The sequence below is a fragment of the Globicephala melas genome, chromosome Y, assembly GCF_963455315.2.
Source record: "Globicephala melas chromosome Y, mGloMel1.2, whole genome shotgun sequence".
In the NCBI taxonomy this organism is placed as follows: Eukaryota; Metazoa; Chordata; class Mammalia; order Artiodactyla; family Delphinidae; genus Globicephala; species Globicephala melas.
In genome coordinates this window covers 4,035,856-4,053,267 of record NC_083336.1, presented here as the reverse complement: position 1 = coordinate 4,053,267, position 17,412 = coordinate 4,035,856, and the positions used below count along the sequence as shown (strand labels likewise).

The 17,412-nt window shown below is 40.2% G+C and overlaps 1 long non-coding RNA gene across 1 annotated transcript; it reads left to right on the top strand.

Annotated features, from left to right (window-relative positions):
* The first annotated feature begins 5,621 nt into the window (after positions 1–5,621).
* LOC132594634 (uncharacterized) lies at positions 5,622–15,818 on the top strand. The gene is made up of 4 exons (XR_009560819.2): positions 5,622–5,802; positions 6,003–6,142; positions 8,678–8,758; positions 15,462–15,818. It is a non-coding gene; the product is annotated as an uncharacterized lncRNA (long non-coding RNA).
* Positions 15,819–17,412: the final 1,594 nt, after the last annotated feature.

The window sequence follows — 17,412 nt, the reverse complement described above, 5'->3', positions numbered from 1 at the left end:
AGCTCCTTTTACGTGTCTTGGGTTTTCCCTCTGGTAGTGTAAAACCACCACAATGCTCAGAACTTATCCGTGCTCCCAGCAGAGCAAGCTTTCGTTAAAATGAGTGGGTTTCCGCATAGGGATGGTTGCACAGTACAAGGACTTGCCTCCACCACTGCTGCAAGTTAATTATAGAAAACCGGACATCTCAAGTGAATGAATGCAGCACTTTTCTACATAGGGGAAGATACAAGATTCTGGGCTCACTGAAAGCATTCCTTTGATATGCACCTTAGCTATCTAGGGTCAGAATCATGTTCTTTCCCATCCTGAGTCCCCTCTGGGTGCACCATGGGGGGCGGCTGTAGTGGCTGAGGGCTTGATGGTGGGCTTCCTGTTTTTATCTTGAGTTCCCTCAGGGCTCAGCACTGGGGGCAGCTGTAGTGGCTGATGGCTGTTGTTCACTGATATGGCAGGTGGCATCCTTAGTCCACAGCTTCATAAGTATTTTTAAAAAGTTAGGTATTTCCTTTGAAGTCCTATTTGTTTATTATTTAGTTGCATTTTGGTTTGTTTCTTTTGTTGTTTATTTGGGATCCAGTTAACATCAAGTGTTCCATTTACTAAACATGATATAATTTCTTTTCTGATTTGAGAATACCTTATAGATATCATACCCTTTTCCAGTCAAATTCTTCAGTGTATTTTCCTAAAAACAATGATTCTGCCTCATTACCATAGTAATCAAAATCAGAAAATTAACTAATTAGTACTATTTTCAAATCTATAGACATATTTAAATTTAACCAATTGAAACACAAATATGGTTTAAAGAAAAAGAAAAAAAATTTTGTCAAGGTTCCAATAAAGGTTTATGCTTTGCTTTTACCTCTCAAGTTCCTTTATCTTCATTATTCTGGAACATTTTTGTCTTTTATGACCTTAACATGTTTGACAAATTCAGGCCCATTATTTTGTGGGATGTCCCTCCATGTGGCTTTGTCTGATTTTTCCTCATTAGATTCAGGTTTGTGTTTTTGGCAGAAATATCTAGAAGTGACGTTGAGTCATATGTGTACTATCAGGAGACACATGTTGTGAATTTGCTATACCGCTAAAGAAGTCAGCTTTATTTATGTTGTTAAAATGACGTCTGTCAACGTTTCTCCACAAAAAAATTAATATTTTTCCCTTGTAGTTAATAAGTGTCTTGGGGGGAGATCGTCCCCCTTAATTTTTAAAAGTAAATTTTTTGTTATAAGTTTGGAATCACAGCTTTGTTTTCCTGTCCTCTGTATCATAATCCAACACTGTCATTTATTTTGATGCTAGTTTTATGCTTTTAAAAGAAAACATGAAGTTGTGAGTTTCAGTCTTTGCTAAAAATCCTGAAGCAGTCCTAGGAAACCATGTCCCTAGAGAGCAAACAGTTTATAGATCTAAAAATCAAAATACCAGTCAATTTTAGTCCTATTTGATTTATGTGAATGGATCCATAGTACAAGTGTCTGATTTTAAGTTTTTTTTACATTACTTTATTGTAAACTCCTAGATTTAATCATGCCATTCTCTTTTCACAGCCAGTTCTTTAGCCTAGGTCTGAGGTCCTCAACCTGATAATCATATGCCAAACAAAGTATATGGATTTTTTTCTTGGGGAGAGGATCCATAGGCTTCGGTATATCTTTAACGGATCATTATGGGAACTTTTTGCATAAATTGCCTTTATTTTCCACCCACATTAGTTTATTTTTCATTTCAGCCTCAGATTGATTCCCTTAAACATCTTTCCCTTAGGTCATCACTTTGCTTAGGATGCTGTATCTTTTTTCTGACTCATCAGTGCAAACCTAGGTACTTTATCCTAACTTGCAGACCTGCTATTAGCTAAATAGATCTAATAGGCTTTTTATGGCTTCCCCCAACCCCCTAGTCTTTTTGGTGCCACTTTAAAATTTTCTCCTGAATTTTTACATTTGCTTTGTGCCCACTCTATGCCATTTCAGACTGCGTTCTTTTTCCTTTTATGTCGCACATTACTCAGATTTTCTTCTTGATGATTTTCCCGTAGTAATTCATCCTGAATTCCGTGAGTATTGACATATTACAGTCAATACTACACTGTTGCATATTGTTTTCATGTTTCTTTGGAATTCTTCAGGTATTTAATGCGTGTAACTGATCTGCTCAATGGATGATACATTTATTGATAGCAGGGACAATATATAGTTTTCTTTAATTTTTGTAGATACCAGTACGTACTCTCCATATCTATTCTTTCCTCAAGTATTTATTGAACACCTGTTATGTACCACCGATTGCACATGCAACAGCACAGAAAAGAAACAGCCCTGCTTTCAAGAGCATGCATGCCAGAGACCAAATAAATCAGTAAAGTGTAATACTGATTCTTTTGAGCTTTTAAAGCTTTATTAAGTTTTTTATTGTGGCAAATATATAACATAAAATTTACCTATTTAACCCTTTCAGGTGTATAATTTAGTGGCATTAAGTACGTTCATAATGTTGTACAGTCATTGCCATGACATTTCCAGAACTTTTCCGTCATCTCAAACTGAAACTCTGTACCCATTGAATAGTAACTCCCAGTTCTTCCCAAACCAGGTCTTAGTAAACACTGTTCCACTTTCTGTTTCTATGAGATTGCCTAGTTTGGCTACCTGCTATAAATGCGGTCATACAATATTTATCATTTTGTGTCTGAATTATTTCACTTAGCATATGTCTTCAGCGTTCATCCATGTTGGTTGCATCAGAATTTCCTTTCTTTTTAAGGCTGAACAATATTCCTCTGTACATATGTGACACATTTTGTTTATACATTCATCTGTCGATGTACACTTGAGTTGCATCCATCTTTTGGCTATGATGAATAATGTTGCTAGAAAATTGTTATACAAATATCTGTTTCAGTCCCTGCTTTCATTTCTTTTGGGTATATACCTAGAGATAAAAATGGGTCATCATATGGTAATTCAACAGTAAATGTTTTAAGAATCCATCATATTTTCTTCTACAGTGGCTGCACAATTTTGCATTCCTGTGAGCAGTGCACTTGAAGTTCCATTTTCTCCCAGTCTTTGCCAAAACTTGTTATTTTCTGCTTCTTTCACAATAATTATCCTAATGGATGTAAAGTAGTATTCGTTGTGGAATTGCTTTTTATTTCCCTAGGGATTCATAGTGTGATCATATTTTCATGTAGCTTAATGGCTCTTTGTATATCTTCTTTAAGTTCTTTGCCAGTTTTAAAATCAGATTTGTTTGTTTTTGACTCATAGGAGTTCTTCAGATATTTTGGATATTAATTCTTTACTGGATACCTGATTTGGGTATATTTTCTCCCATTCAGTGGGTTGTCTTTGAGGTCTGTTGATTGTGCCCTTTTTACTTTTGTGGCCTGTGCTTTTGGTGTCATATCTAGAACATCATTGCCACGTTGTGGCAAGTTTTCCTCCTCTCTACTAAGATGGAAATTAATGGCTATAAACTCTTACCTTACAAAGGAAGAAATATCTCAAATCAACAAACCAAAACCTTACAACTTAAAGAACTAGAAAAGAGGAGCAAATAAATGACAACTAACACAAGGAAGGAAATAATGATTAAACCAGACATAAATAAAATAGAAATCAACGCTGCTGACAGCCCTCCTGACCTAGGACTTGAGTTGCATAATTGTGAAAAAATACTTTTCTGTTGTTTAATCTCCCTAGCCTGTGGTATTTTTTTAATAGATCTTTATTGGAGTATAATTGCTTTACATTGTTGTGTTAGCTTCTGCTGTATAACAAAGTGAATCAGCTATATGTGTGCATACATCCGCATATCCCCTCCCTCTTGCGTCTCCCTCCCACCCTTTCTACTCCACCCTTCTAGGTGGTCACAAAGCAGGGAGCTGATCTCCCTGTGCTATGCGACTGCTTCCCACTAGCTATCTGTTTTGCATTTGGTAGTGTATATATAAGTCCATGCCTCTCTCTCACTTTGTCCCAGCTTACCCTTCCCCCTCCCCATGTCCTCAAGTCCATCCTCTACGTCTGCGTCTTTATTCCTGTCCTGCCCCTAGTTTCTTCAGAGCCTTTTTTTTTAGATTCCATATATATGTGTTAGCATACGGGTATTTGTTTCTCTCTTTCTGACTTACTTTACTTTGTATGACAGACTCTAGGTGCATCCACCTCACTACAAGTAACTCAATTCGTTTCTTTTTATGGCTGAGGAATATTCCACTGTATATATGTGCCACGGGTGCTTTATCCATTCGTCTGTCAGTGGATACTTGGGCAGGGAATCCTTTACTCACAGGAGGGAGCAACAGGGGCTGGGGCCCGGGTGGCCACGTTTGCGAGGCCTGCAGCTCCTCTCCCCACACAGTTCTATCCATACTACTTTGTGCCTGACTTTTAGCTTTGTTTTTTTCTATACCTGTAATTTTTATGTCCTTATCATAAAATAACACAAGATATTATAACCACTTCCTTCAGTTTTGATTTAGAATTCATCTATTGATATATTTTTAAAATGTATTCATTTGTTGATAGAACAAGAGTTAACACTATGTAGCAGGCACTCTTCCAGCCACTGGAGATAAATCCCTGCCCTCCTAGGAGTATCATAACTTCTATTAAAATTTTGAAAATTTGTATACGAACATATATTATGGAAATTCAAATTCTGATTGTTCTTTGAACAAGGAAAGCCATCATTGATATGAGAGCTTCCTGCCAGCTTTCCGTGTCTGCATATCACCTTCTAACATAATTTTTTCCATGCCCACCCAGGGAGAAGATAACATTTTTCACGAGACCACGGGCTAACATACCCCTGCTGCCGGTTGATGCTGTTTGCTGGAGTATTTATCTGCCTATTTTATTTCTGCGAAGTTCTAAAATTGTCTAGCTAAAATTGTCTTTCAAATATGTGTGCAAAGTTATTAATATACAATTTTTTTTCGAAAGTCTATAAATATGTATTTTTTGATAGTGACAGGAGCAGGGCTTGGCTTTTCCTTGTTGTTAAATTAACATCTCAAACAGGTTATTTTATAAAAGAGTAGCTGTTGTGTGAAGATTCGACAGTTTCCATGCTGTTTTCTTTGACTTGAAGGGTGGAAGACAGAAACTCAGGCAAATTCACTCTATTGTCATTTATTCATGGTTCTTTTCTTCCTCCTTGAAGGAGAATACTGACTTTAAGATGTATTTTAAGACTGAAACTTGGTTCTTCAGTATTTGCCATGTGGTAGAATGGATCTTTGGGGCCGGTTTTGTGTTCTGACATCGGAAATGCAAACACTATGTGCTGAACTCGTCACTCGTCCCGTTTCTCCTGTGTGCATTTATCATGTATAGTGTACACTTTCGCACCCTTTATGTTTTGTTAAGATGCCACCTTAGGGGCTCAGTCCTAAGTCAGTGCGGGGTGCGCTTTGTGGAGCTTGGTCTCCCGCGCAGGCTGGGCACCCATAGCCCCTGGTTTCCGTGCACCCTTCCGTGCCCACCCCGGGTCTGAGGCTGGTCACGAAGCCCCCGGCAGGCACACAGCCCACCCTCACCCGGCCTCGGCAGCCCCGCCTGCCTTTCCAGTCCGGCCCATCTGATCCTGACCAACAAGGAGGGCAGTGGTGGAGCTTCTGCTCTGCTGCTCTGCCCTGCAGGAAAGTGAAAATAGAAGAAGGAAGGTGTGTTTTCACTGAGTCACTGGATCCGCTGATGGATAGAGCAGTCACGACATGGACACGATAACCTTTGAAGGCGCTTTCTTGAGGAAGCCAGCTTCCGTGGGAACTACAGCTACCAGGCGAGTCACTCACAGGAGAGCATGTGCTTTCGCTCAGAAGGCCCCCCGCCCCATGCTGGAGTCTTGCCAACATTTCTTAAGAAATCTTAGAACTAGCTCATGAGGAAAAATATTTTTATTCAATAAAAGGGTACAACTATTCTTTGAATTGCCAAGTGATATAAATATTTTGCCTAATATATACTTACTATATTTAAAAGGCACTCTTCTTCATGAAGCTTTGGATGAGTAAACAAGATCAGTCACAAAATGTGAAAGAAAGAATGACAGAAAGAACATACAACTCTTCCTGTAGCTTTCTTCTCCCTCTTTTCCGTTGAAAATATGGACAATAGAGTTTGTAAGTAGTACTAAGACTGAAAACTTTATGCTATTCACAGTTGTCATCTGTTGCTATGTGTTTCTAATCTTTGTTTTGATTTTTTTTCCCTCGTCAATTTCTTAGTGTATGTACTGGCAGTGGAAGTAGAGACTCACAAAACATTCCTTAGTAGAATTAGCAGCCAAGCAGACAGCATGGGTAAGCAAGTGAGGACAGTTAGGCCCTCTCTAACTTCCCTGAGCTATTTGAAACTTTAAAATCAAACAAAGAACTGTCTACCACGGGACTCTAGAGGATGCAAATGGCAAGTTATTTATATCTGAGGTACAGTCTCCATTCATGTGGGGAGGCTTGCAGAATGCATATTCTCTGTGCTTCTTCTTAGCAGCTGTGCCAGCATAGAAATGCCCCAGACAGGTGCTTTTGAATAACACTGAATAACATACTCCTCTCCACCCTCTATCCCCAGCTCAAACAGATTTCCATTTGGAAGTGTTTCCCTGATAGAGAGCTGGGGGATTTTTGTTGTTTTAAATCCCATCTTAGCCAAATGCAGCTTCTATGGCCGTGCAGTGGCCTCTTACATTTGCCACTTCTCTGTTTTACTTCTCCATGCTCTGCCTTGCATGTGATTGCTTTTATAAGATCATAGTAAGGAAGTAAAATCGAGACCAATGAAGAAAAGTTCTGTGCTGCCTGTGGAGGACCCCTTTTTGAGTGTTCATTGTTCATGCTGGAAAAGACAAATGGTCTGTGTTAGAGGCTGTGGTGGAGCAGATGGTGGGCTTGATTTTGCAACTTCTGATCAATTAAGACTGTCAGGAGCATATCCCACATGAACGAAAAGTTAAGTCCTGTTGCCTTATGTTTATCTTTGTATATCCTTAAGTTTTGTGTCCCCATGATGAAGTGATATACTATATCTTCCTCAATTAAAATTTAGAACTCAGTCATTCGTATGTTTTTTCATGTATTCATTCCTTTATTAATAAAACATATTTACTGAACACCTGCTACTTACCTGGCACTATTGTAGGCCCTAGAATAAATTCCTGACGTCGTGGGAGCATCATAAACTGTATGACATAATATGTTTATATGTTTCCTTTGTCATTAAGAAAACTGCCCTATTTTATTGGCAGTCTTACTCAGGGTAGTCAGAGGTAGATTGCAAATGTTGATATCCCTTTTCAAGAAACTGTCAGAATGCTGCCACCAGCTTCTTTTAAAACAGAGCTACAAGTAAACTAATTTTTTCTTCCTATGATCACTGAGTTGTCAAACTTTGGTTGAAAACTCCTTAAATAAATATTCTTCTGTTGTGGGAATAAGTAATAATCAATATTCCTCTCTTTGCTTATGTCACCATTTCCTCCGATTTGTATTGTTTGAAAGTATTTCTTAAAATTAGAGTTCTTAAAACAGAGTGGAAATATATTTTAAAATTCCTTTTAAGTTTTGGAGAACTATAAATGTATAAAAATAGTAAAATAAATCCCTATGGTCCTCTGACCAAATTTCAACATGGATCAGTCATGGCCAAATTTGTTTCTCTTACACTTCCATTCACTTCTCCTCATATTTGGAAGCAAATCCCACACACAATATCATTTTGTCTGTAAATATTTCAGCTGCCATCCTATAGTAATCCAGGGTTTTCCAAAAGTCTCCTCATTAAATTAAACTCATGGTTGAAAAGCTTGTTAGGAATAAAAAAAGACATTGATTTCACCTTTTCACTGATTTCTGTGTTAGGAAGAACCTTGGATGAAGACCAAAGTAACATATTTCTTATTTTAAATCAAACTATCATAGCGTTCTATTGACCTTACTTTATTTTATCTTACTTTATTATTTTTTAAATTTTATATATCCTGAATCTTTCATCCCTGTGAGATTTCCTTTGTCTCACTCTTGGGCTGCAGGCCAGAGGCCTGCAAGCCCTAGGCCTGCAAACCCTGCACTTGCCCAGCTTTAAGACCAAAGAAAGAGCCTGGGGTCAGCAAGGTAGACATCAGTGGTTTAATGGCTGGGGGCGGGGCTTACACATCTAAGCAAGGTCCTGGAGCAACACCCCATTATGTGCAGCTCACAGCAGGCAGGACTCCTGGGGTAGGGGGAAGGTTACCAGTTATAGGTGGAATTGACAGCAGGTCGGCTCATTAGTTACCAGGGAAACTAGTAGAGGGGCACACCCCTCACTGCCCCTTTGTTAAGCTATCCTGGTAAAGGTGTTCTGATCTAAAGCTACAGCAATCACTAGCTGGGTCAGGGGCAGGTATGTAGGACAAAGTCAATCATGTGAGTAGGGTGTAGGCGAAGCAGGCACCGGTCCAGCAGGGGATGTACAGAGAGCAAGAGGACAGCCATCTGGGGGATCTGATCATGCAGATGGGATAATAATTAGGTGGTGGTTTCAGTTGGCTTTGCTTTTACACTTTATATCGGTTTTCTTTGCTGTGTGAGATAGTACGCGAAGTGAGGAAGTTAACTGTGGGTACAAAGGGAATCCTGCACTTGGTAACTCATATGCTTGTACCGTTCAATACCCAGGTTGTCTCATCAAGGTGAAGGACACCGTACTGATTGATTTAGGGACTGGCAAGATACCCAACTTTATCAAATTGGACACAGGTAAGTATTTGTTTCCTTTCTTCCCTCCCAACCTTCTCTCTCTTTCTTCCTTTTTCCTGTTGCTCCTTCTATTTCACTTGTACCCTACCTTGATTAGATAGAACTGCAATGTGGAAGTCAGAGAGATAAGTGACGGTTGCTTCTGGCAGAGATGTTCTCCTTGAGTCCCATTCTCATCCCAGTCCACACATTTAGGACGAGAAGTTGCCAGACGGTCTCTTGAACTTGACGCTAAACAGTTGTGAGACTTCCCTTTGGGCTGCATCCATCAGCCCAGTCTCTGCAGGTTAGCTATATAAACTACAGTTGGCCACGAGAGGGAAACTTTGTGTTTCGACTCTGATGACTTTAGGTGAGTTCCTTGAGGTAAAGGGCTAAAGGTGTCCGAATAACCTTAACCTAGTGTTGATGAAATGTTTCTCTGCAGAGTTGTTTCCCCTCTCCACTCCTCAGATTCCTCTGACAGAGGTTCACATCCAGTGTTAGCTGGTATCTGATGTGCTAATGAAGTACAATATTTTCCCCAACTGGTTTTAACAAAAATACCACAAAATATAGAAAGACTGAAAAAATAGGACAAGGACAAATAACCGATGGCAGCTTATTTTCTGCCTACCTGCAAATGATTGTTAACATCTTGTTCTATTGCTTTTACATTCTTTCTTTCTTTTCCTGTGCCTGTGTTCCCTTCCCCACGTGGATCCAAGGACCAGCCAATGTTCTCACACACAGTTTTCTGTAGTGTCTCTTTGGGACTCTTTTAACCTGAGTTTTCCTCCCTGTTTTGAATTTTAAAGAGTGCAGGCTTCCTGTCTAATTCAGTACTCCACAGTCTGGGATTGTTCAAGTATTATTTCACCATAAGGACTTTGCACCTGTGCTACCTGCACTCCTGATTATTTACTACTCACCTGGAAATTGTAGACCAGAATACTTCACTGGTGTCAAAGTTCTTTTCCTTAAGTGAAAACATTGCGAGTGGATATTAGTGTTGGGGGTCACGCTTATGACACCTAAACCTGTTGCTTGATTTCAACATGACAACAAAAGAGATAACCAGACATGATGTGCCTCCCAGTGGCAGTGCACGATACCTCTCGTGAGGAATTCTTGTCAAAAAGGAGAACAGACTCAAACGTGGATGAAAAGAGAGAGGAGAGCATAAATTGGAAGAGACTAAGAAACCTAGCAGTCCGATGCAGTTGCTTGCCTTTTAGAGAGGAGTACCAGAATATTTCAGGTTCAAATGATCTGTGGCTGGGCATTTGTTTCAGAATGACCCAGTGCAGGACTGCTTAGGTAAAGATGAATCAAGGCTGGCCGTGGGTTAGAAAATGTTGAAGCTGGGGGTGCGTACATGGGGACTCGTTATTCTTATTTTCTCAACTTTTGCAATCCTTTGAAAATAATTTTTGAAGTTGAATTGTATGTCCTATTTCCAATTAAAGTAAACGTTATTTATTAAATTAAATTTCCAGTTAAAATTTAACTTTACAGATTTTCCCCCCAACTAAACTTTGTTTTACATATATCTGTATCTCTTTCTCTTGTGATGAAACTCCTGGTATTAATTAAGTTACTTAGTTTTATAAACAGTACACATAAAATAACATGAAAATTGCAAAGCCAGTTTTCCTAGGGACAAGAAATCCACTGAGTGGAGACAAAGGTGTTTTTGTAGTTCTTTTTGACCCTGGAATTATATTCCTGGTATTACTAACGTGGTATTGGTAGATTACGAGCAGTGGCAGTGTTAGATTGTCATCCTCAATACCACACCCTGATATCTGATACCACTTGCAAGTTTGTGGGTGGGAGGGTTCCCCAAACCACACCCGGATTTAATAACACTTTAGAACAACTTGCAATACCCACTGAAGGCTGTTACGCTCACGGTTACAATTTATTATAGGGAAAGGATACCGATTAAAGTCAGCCAAGGGAAGAGGTGCAGTAGGGCAGGGTCTAGGAAAGCTACACACACAAACCTTCCAATTGTCTTCTCCCAGTGAAGTCATGGATATTGCTCAGTATTCCTGGCTGTGACGTGTGACAGCAGACATGAAGTTTGGTCAACCAGACAGACCCACCCAAGCCTTAGTGTCCAGAGTTTTTATTGGGGCTCAGCCATGTGGCTGACCACCCCTGTGGCTGATCCTAGCCTCTGGTCCCTTCAGTGGTAGAGCTAATACCCAATGGCCCCAAGTCCCTACCATATATCACACTGTTAGACTGTCAAGTGTAGCCGGAAGCCCCCAGGTCACCAGAAACACTGTTACCAGGCTGGATGTTCTAAGAGCTAAGAGGTCACCTCTTGGGGCTGAGGAAGGCAAAGACTAGAAGTCTCTTTACTACTCACCATTTTCTCTATGCTTGGTTAACAGCGTGTTGTTGGATAGGCTTGTTTGCTTCTGTTTGCAGTATGAGGTTGTGTTCCTCTTTTTTTTCCCTGTTCATCCACATCCTTTGAATATGTAAGACCAATTTGATTGGATCAGAAGTGAAGAAAACAGTATGGAAAAGTATAATCAAAAAAGTTTCAGGACTTCTCTGATGGCACAGTGGTTAAAAATCTGCCTGCCGATGCAGGGTACACGGGTTTGATCCCTGGGCTGGGAAGATGCCACATGCCCTGGAGTAACTAAGCCCATGCGCCACAACTACTGAAGCCTGTGTGCTCTAGGGCCAATGTGTCATAACTTCTGAGCTGGTGTGCTGCAACTACTGAAGCCTGCGGGCCTAGAGCCCATGCTCCGCAACAAGAGAAGCCACTGCAACGAGAAGCCCGTGCACCACAACGAAGAGTAGCCCCCGCTCGCCACAACTAGAGAAAGCCTGTGCGCAGCAACAAAGATCCAATTAAATTTATTATTAATTTAATAAATTAAATTTATTTAATTTTAATAATAAAATAAAATTTTAAAATAGGTTTCCTCTAAGGAAGTGGGTTCTTGATCCTGATCTGCCATTCTTTCTACCAAACTGTATTTCCAGTAATTTCTTTCATGATAGTAGAAACAAGTTCAAAGCTCATGCTTGACCCACTAGAAGGTTGGCATGGTGGAGACAGTCTTGGTGCTTAATTAGATATAGTGTCCAGGAATGTTGGGTGTGATATTCTTTATATGTCCTTTTATATTTGTCAGTTTTTGCAGTATCTACTTGAAGCTTGTTAGAACACACAAATTTAAAATACAGTATCTCCCTGGTAGTTCACCTCTTATAGCATCCTTTTGTTTAGCATTCATGCAGCATATCAGTTTCTTTCCAGATATTTGATATCTGTAGATCGTAGGTAAACCTGACCTGTATTTTATTTTTTGATGCTGGCTTTTTGTGTGGCCCATTTAAGGTTTGAGATATATATTTATATGTGTGTATATATATATATATACACACACACACACACATATATGTATCACTTTTTATGGTGCTTTCTGCTTGTCCTGCCTCTTCTGTGTACAGCTATTTCCCCCACTCCCTTTCCCTTTCATAGCTTTCCTGGATTGATTATTTTGTAATGTTCCAACTTTTTAAAAATTTTTTTATATTCCTCTTTTGGTATTGTGGTAAAATACACATAAAGCATATTTATTTTAACCATTTATAAATATACAGTTCAGTGGCATTAAATACAGTCACAGTGTTGCGTAACCATCACCACTGTCTATAACCAAAACTTTTTTCTTTTTTACATCCTTATTGGAGTATAACTGCTTTACAGTGGTGTGTTAGTTTCTGCTTTATAACAAAGTGAATTAGTTATACATATACATATGTTCCCATATCTCTTTCCTCTTGCGTCTCCCTCCCTCCCACCCTCCCTATCCCACCCCTCCAGGCGGTCACAAAGCACCGAGCTGATCTCCCCATGCTATGCGGCTGCTTCCCACTAGCTATCTACCTTACGTTTCGTAGTGTATATATGTCCATGCCTCTCTCTCACTTTGTCACAGCTTGCCTTTCCCCCTCCCCATATCCTCAAGTCCATTCTTGAATGGGTCTGTGTCTTTATTCCTGTCGTACCCCTAGGTTGTTCACAACACTTTCTTTTCTAAAATTCCATATATATGTGTTAGCATACGGTATTTGTCTTTCTCTTTCTGACTGACTTCACTCTGTATGACAGACTCTAGGTCTATCCACCTCATTACTGATAGCTCAATTTCGTTTCTTTTTATGGCTGAGTAATATTCCATTGTATTTATGTGCCACATCTTCTTTATGCATTCATCTGATGATGGACACTTAGCTTGTTTCCATGTCCTGGCTATTTTAAATAGAGCTGCAATGAACATTTTGGTACATGACTCTTTTTGAATTATGGTTTTCTCAGGGTGTATGCCCAGTAGTGGGATTGCCGGGTCATACGGTAGTTATGTTTCCTGAATGATTTTAAATATTAGCCATTTCTGATACTGCTATTTAAAAGGTAACTGTAGGAATTGTAGCATGCATATTGAAACCACCAAAGTTCAAAATTGTTTCTCCTCTTCTGGGAAAATAGGTCTTGAGAATACCACACCCCTCTCCTCTTTAACTTCTTGGAGCTTGAGTGGTTTCTGGCCATGTTCTGGAAAATTAGGTTCCACATTAGTCACGTTCATCCATACTTCTGTTTTTCACCTTTTTGTCTTTCCGTGGTGAGTTTAGGGCAACTTTTTCTCATCATCCACCATTTTTCTAATTTGCTCTTCAACTGAATGTAAATACATTCTTTAAACCCATTCTATTTGGTTTTTAATTTCAGCTACTGCATTTTTCATTCCTAAAAGTTCTTCTTGATTGTTTTTCAAATCTGCTTGGTCGCTTTGCCAAGATTGTCTTTTATCCTTGTAGATACTTTCAGTGAAGTTCCAAATTCTGAAGTCTGTTTGAGCCTGACTTCTGCGGGTGCTGGTTCTTAATCATGCTGTCTTAGTTCCATCTGTGCTGGACAGTGTATGCAAAATATAATTAGTAAGAATATTTAGAGGCCTAGGACAATGGCTTCCTTCTTAGATAATGTGCATTCTGATCTCTCTGGTCTCTGGGGTGTCTGTCAGCTTGAAATCCCCTTGATCAAGGCTTGAGATTCCCTGTGCTGACCAGGCAGTGTGAAATTCATTTGTTTTTAAGTTCTAAGGAAGATGGGATTGTTTTCAGCTCAGCTGTTTGTGAGGCTATGGCCCTTTGGGGCCCAGCTAGTTGTGGGCAGGGTCTCCTATTAGACTGAACTTTACCCTGAGACTTAACTTTGGGCTTTGATTTCTATTCCTGTTTCCTTAAGAGGTCATCAAAAAGAAAGCTGATAGGGCTTCCCTGGTGGCGCAGTGGTTGAGAGTCTGCCTGCCGATGCAGGGGACGCGGGTTCGTGCCCCGGTCCAGGAGGGCCCTGCATGCCACGGAACGGCTAGGCCTGTGGGCCATGGACGCTGGGCCTGTGCATCCGGAGCCTGTGCTCCGCAACGGGAAGGGCCACAGCAGTGAGAGGCCCACGTGCCGCAAAAAAAAAAAGAAAAAAGAGAAAGCTGATAGCCTTTATGAAAGAAGGAGAAGTTAATTACCTTGCTCTGAGTTCTTTTTGCTCCTGGTTTTGAGTCTGGAATTTCCTTTCTGTCTTCTCACCCCTTAGGTCCTTTTAGGAGGATTGGTAAGTTTTTTTCTTTTTTTTTCTTTTTGGCCACACTGCTTGGCGGGATCTTAGTTTTTCCACCAGGGATTAAACCTGTGCCTATAGGCCCAGAAAGTGTGAAAGTGTTGGTTCCTAAGCACTAGACCACCAGGGACCTCCCTCATAAGAAATGTTTTCATACATGGCTTGTAGTTTTTTTCAAAAGCAGGAAGTTTGATGCAGAAAAGCCTTGCCCACCATAACCAGAAATTGGAAGCTGGAGGATATTTTAACTGATGAGTCCCTGTGTACTCATCCTCTGTAGATGTGCTGTCCCTTTCATTCTCGTTGTGTTTGGTGTATGAGGAAGGACTTTGAGGTCAGAGGATGTACAGCAGTTCAAAGGGTGTTGGGTGCTCTAGTTTATTTAGCAAAACTAAAGAAGTTTGCAGGCCAAACTTTATACATGCAGACTGCTAGCAGGACCACTTTAGGTCTTGCTGAGGTAGACGCCCATGGTGGTATTGTGATCAGGATTAAGAATGGTCTCTACATACAGTCTGTTTTCCTGAGGGAATAGAGAGAAGAGCACACTGTGAAGTAAGAGTGTTGCCAGCCAGATCAGTAAACAAAGGATTTTGTGGCCCTCAAGCCATCAGCCACTGCAGCTGTCCCTGAAGGTGAACCCAGAAGGAACTCAAGATAAAAACAGGAAGCCCACCATCAAGCCCTCAGCCACTACAGCCGCCCCCAGTGGTGCACCCAGAGGGGACTCAGGATGGGAAAGAACATGATTCTGACCCTAGATAGCTAAGGTGCATATCAAACGAATGCTTTCAGTGAACCTAGGCTGTTGTATCTTCCCATACGTAGAAAAGTGCTAAATTCATTCACGAGAGATGTCTGGTTTTCTTTAATTAACTGTAATCTTTTGACATTCTAACTACCTGCTCTTTGTTACAAAACTCCTATACATCCAAAGTTTTCTGGGAAAGGCCAGAGAAAGAAAATCATTATCTTCCTCTGGTTTGGAGACACAAAACATGTAACATGGTCTTTTAATCAAGGATCCTTCGGACAGAGCCTGAAATTCATTTTCTTCAATCATAGATCTCAAGACTGAGTCCCCAGTGAATTTGTGACCCCACAATGGAGATCTAATGGAGGTTTCTGGAGCAGTTGGCACATCTCTAGGAGACACATCTTGAATTTCAGAAGAAATATGTGCCATCTCAAATAAAATTTTCTTCAGCTACTTTTCTCACCTTGTTTTTCAACCCTGCGAGTTCACATGCTGCTTTGGCAGACCTACACAGATAAACCGTCTAGACCATCACAGTGGTTCTCAACCTGAGTAGCTGTGACACCACAAGATGACTGGTCTCCTAGCAATTAAAGTGTAACATTCAGCCAGTGTTCACTTCCCTATGAAATTTATCCAGTTAAAGCAAGATATGGGCTGCTTACTTAAACAGTAACTTAAAAAAATGAGATCTGCAAAATCTCTTTCCTAAAGAGTCTTAAATAAACACATCACATAAATAAATCCATTTCGTTTCTGAAATAAAAGTGATTTCTCTCCCTTCTACACACATACTCTTAGCGCCAGTAGTGTTCCCAAGCCACACTTTGGTCTGCTCGCCTGTGTGCAGTAAAGCCAATCTACTTACACCCGGTTGTGGTGAAGGTAAGTGTAGCCTTTATTGCAGGTGCCAAGCAAGGAGTCCAGGCAGCTAGTGCTCAAAAGGCCTGAACTCCCTGCAGGCTTTCAGGGAAAGGCTTTTAAAGACAGGGTGAAGGGGGTGGGTTGTGGGTTGCATGATCAGCTCGTGGACATTCTTCTGATTGGTTGGTGGTGAGGTCATTGTGAGTCAGCGTCATCAACCTTCTGGTTCCAACCAGTCTGCAGTCTGTGTGCTTGTGGGCAGCATGAAGTTAACTTCTCCCACCTGGTGGGGGTTTCAGTATCTGCAAAACAGCTCAAAGGGCATGGCTCAGAATATGATTTATAGCCCTGGAGGAGGAACTAAAGGTCCTTCACTTTGTTTAATGGCTAAACTATTATTATTTCTGTTTTGCTTCACTGTTTTCCTCTCTTTCTGCGTATTCTGACTTCTCTGATTAAATTTGCTCTTTGGAACTTGAGGAAGGTCAAGGAGGGTAAAGTTTTTCTACAGACAAGGGCAGGCAGAGGACATTGTGGGGAGTGTCTGTTCCAGGAAGCCTCCATAGTTACAATGCCCCCCTTTTTTTTGATACCCCTCAGTCTTGAGGGACAGGTAGAGAAAAAGAAAGGGAATAAAGTTTTGGATAGAGAGGTTAATTATAAACATGGCAGAAGAACTCAGTTTTAGTTTCCATTTCTGTTTCAATTTTCCTGAACTCTTTGAGGGAATGGGGCAACAACCACTTTGGCTACCACCTAATGAAATGGAGCATAGACCTGCCTAATTTGGGAATGGACACAGAGCTGGAAATACTGCTGAGTTTCAAGTTTAGCATCAATATTTTGTAGTATGAAAACATTACTTCTCTCTTTGATTGTTTTGTTACAGCACCTGGACACACATTTGAAAATTAGCCAACATATTACAATGAGGATCATGATCAAAAAGAGTCCTCTAATTTTAGATGCAACCAGAAAAAATAAGCTTTGGAGTGTTTCCTCTTTAAATATATTCAGTAACCAAGTAAGCTTTTAAATTATTCTATATTTGGGTTTTTCATTTTTCCAGGGTTTTTATACATAATAGGAGCTATTGGCCACTAGTATCTCTCTCTGTGTCACTCTCTCTCTCTCTTCTTTTTTTGCCAAAATGTAATTTAAAGCAATTTTATTAGCTCATAGTATTCTGGCTGAATAATCTAGCGCCTTTTGCTGGGAGGCTCTATCTTGAGTTGGCTCATTTGCCACTACTATTTCTAAAGTAGGAGATGGGTTTCACAGTTATGAAGAGACCTTGAGACCAGAAGGTTGCAGCTGGCAGCTGCTAACAGATACTGTTTTGAGAAAGGCTGGTAGTGTCCTTACATTTGATAAAGTTTAGGAAACTCAGGTTCT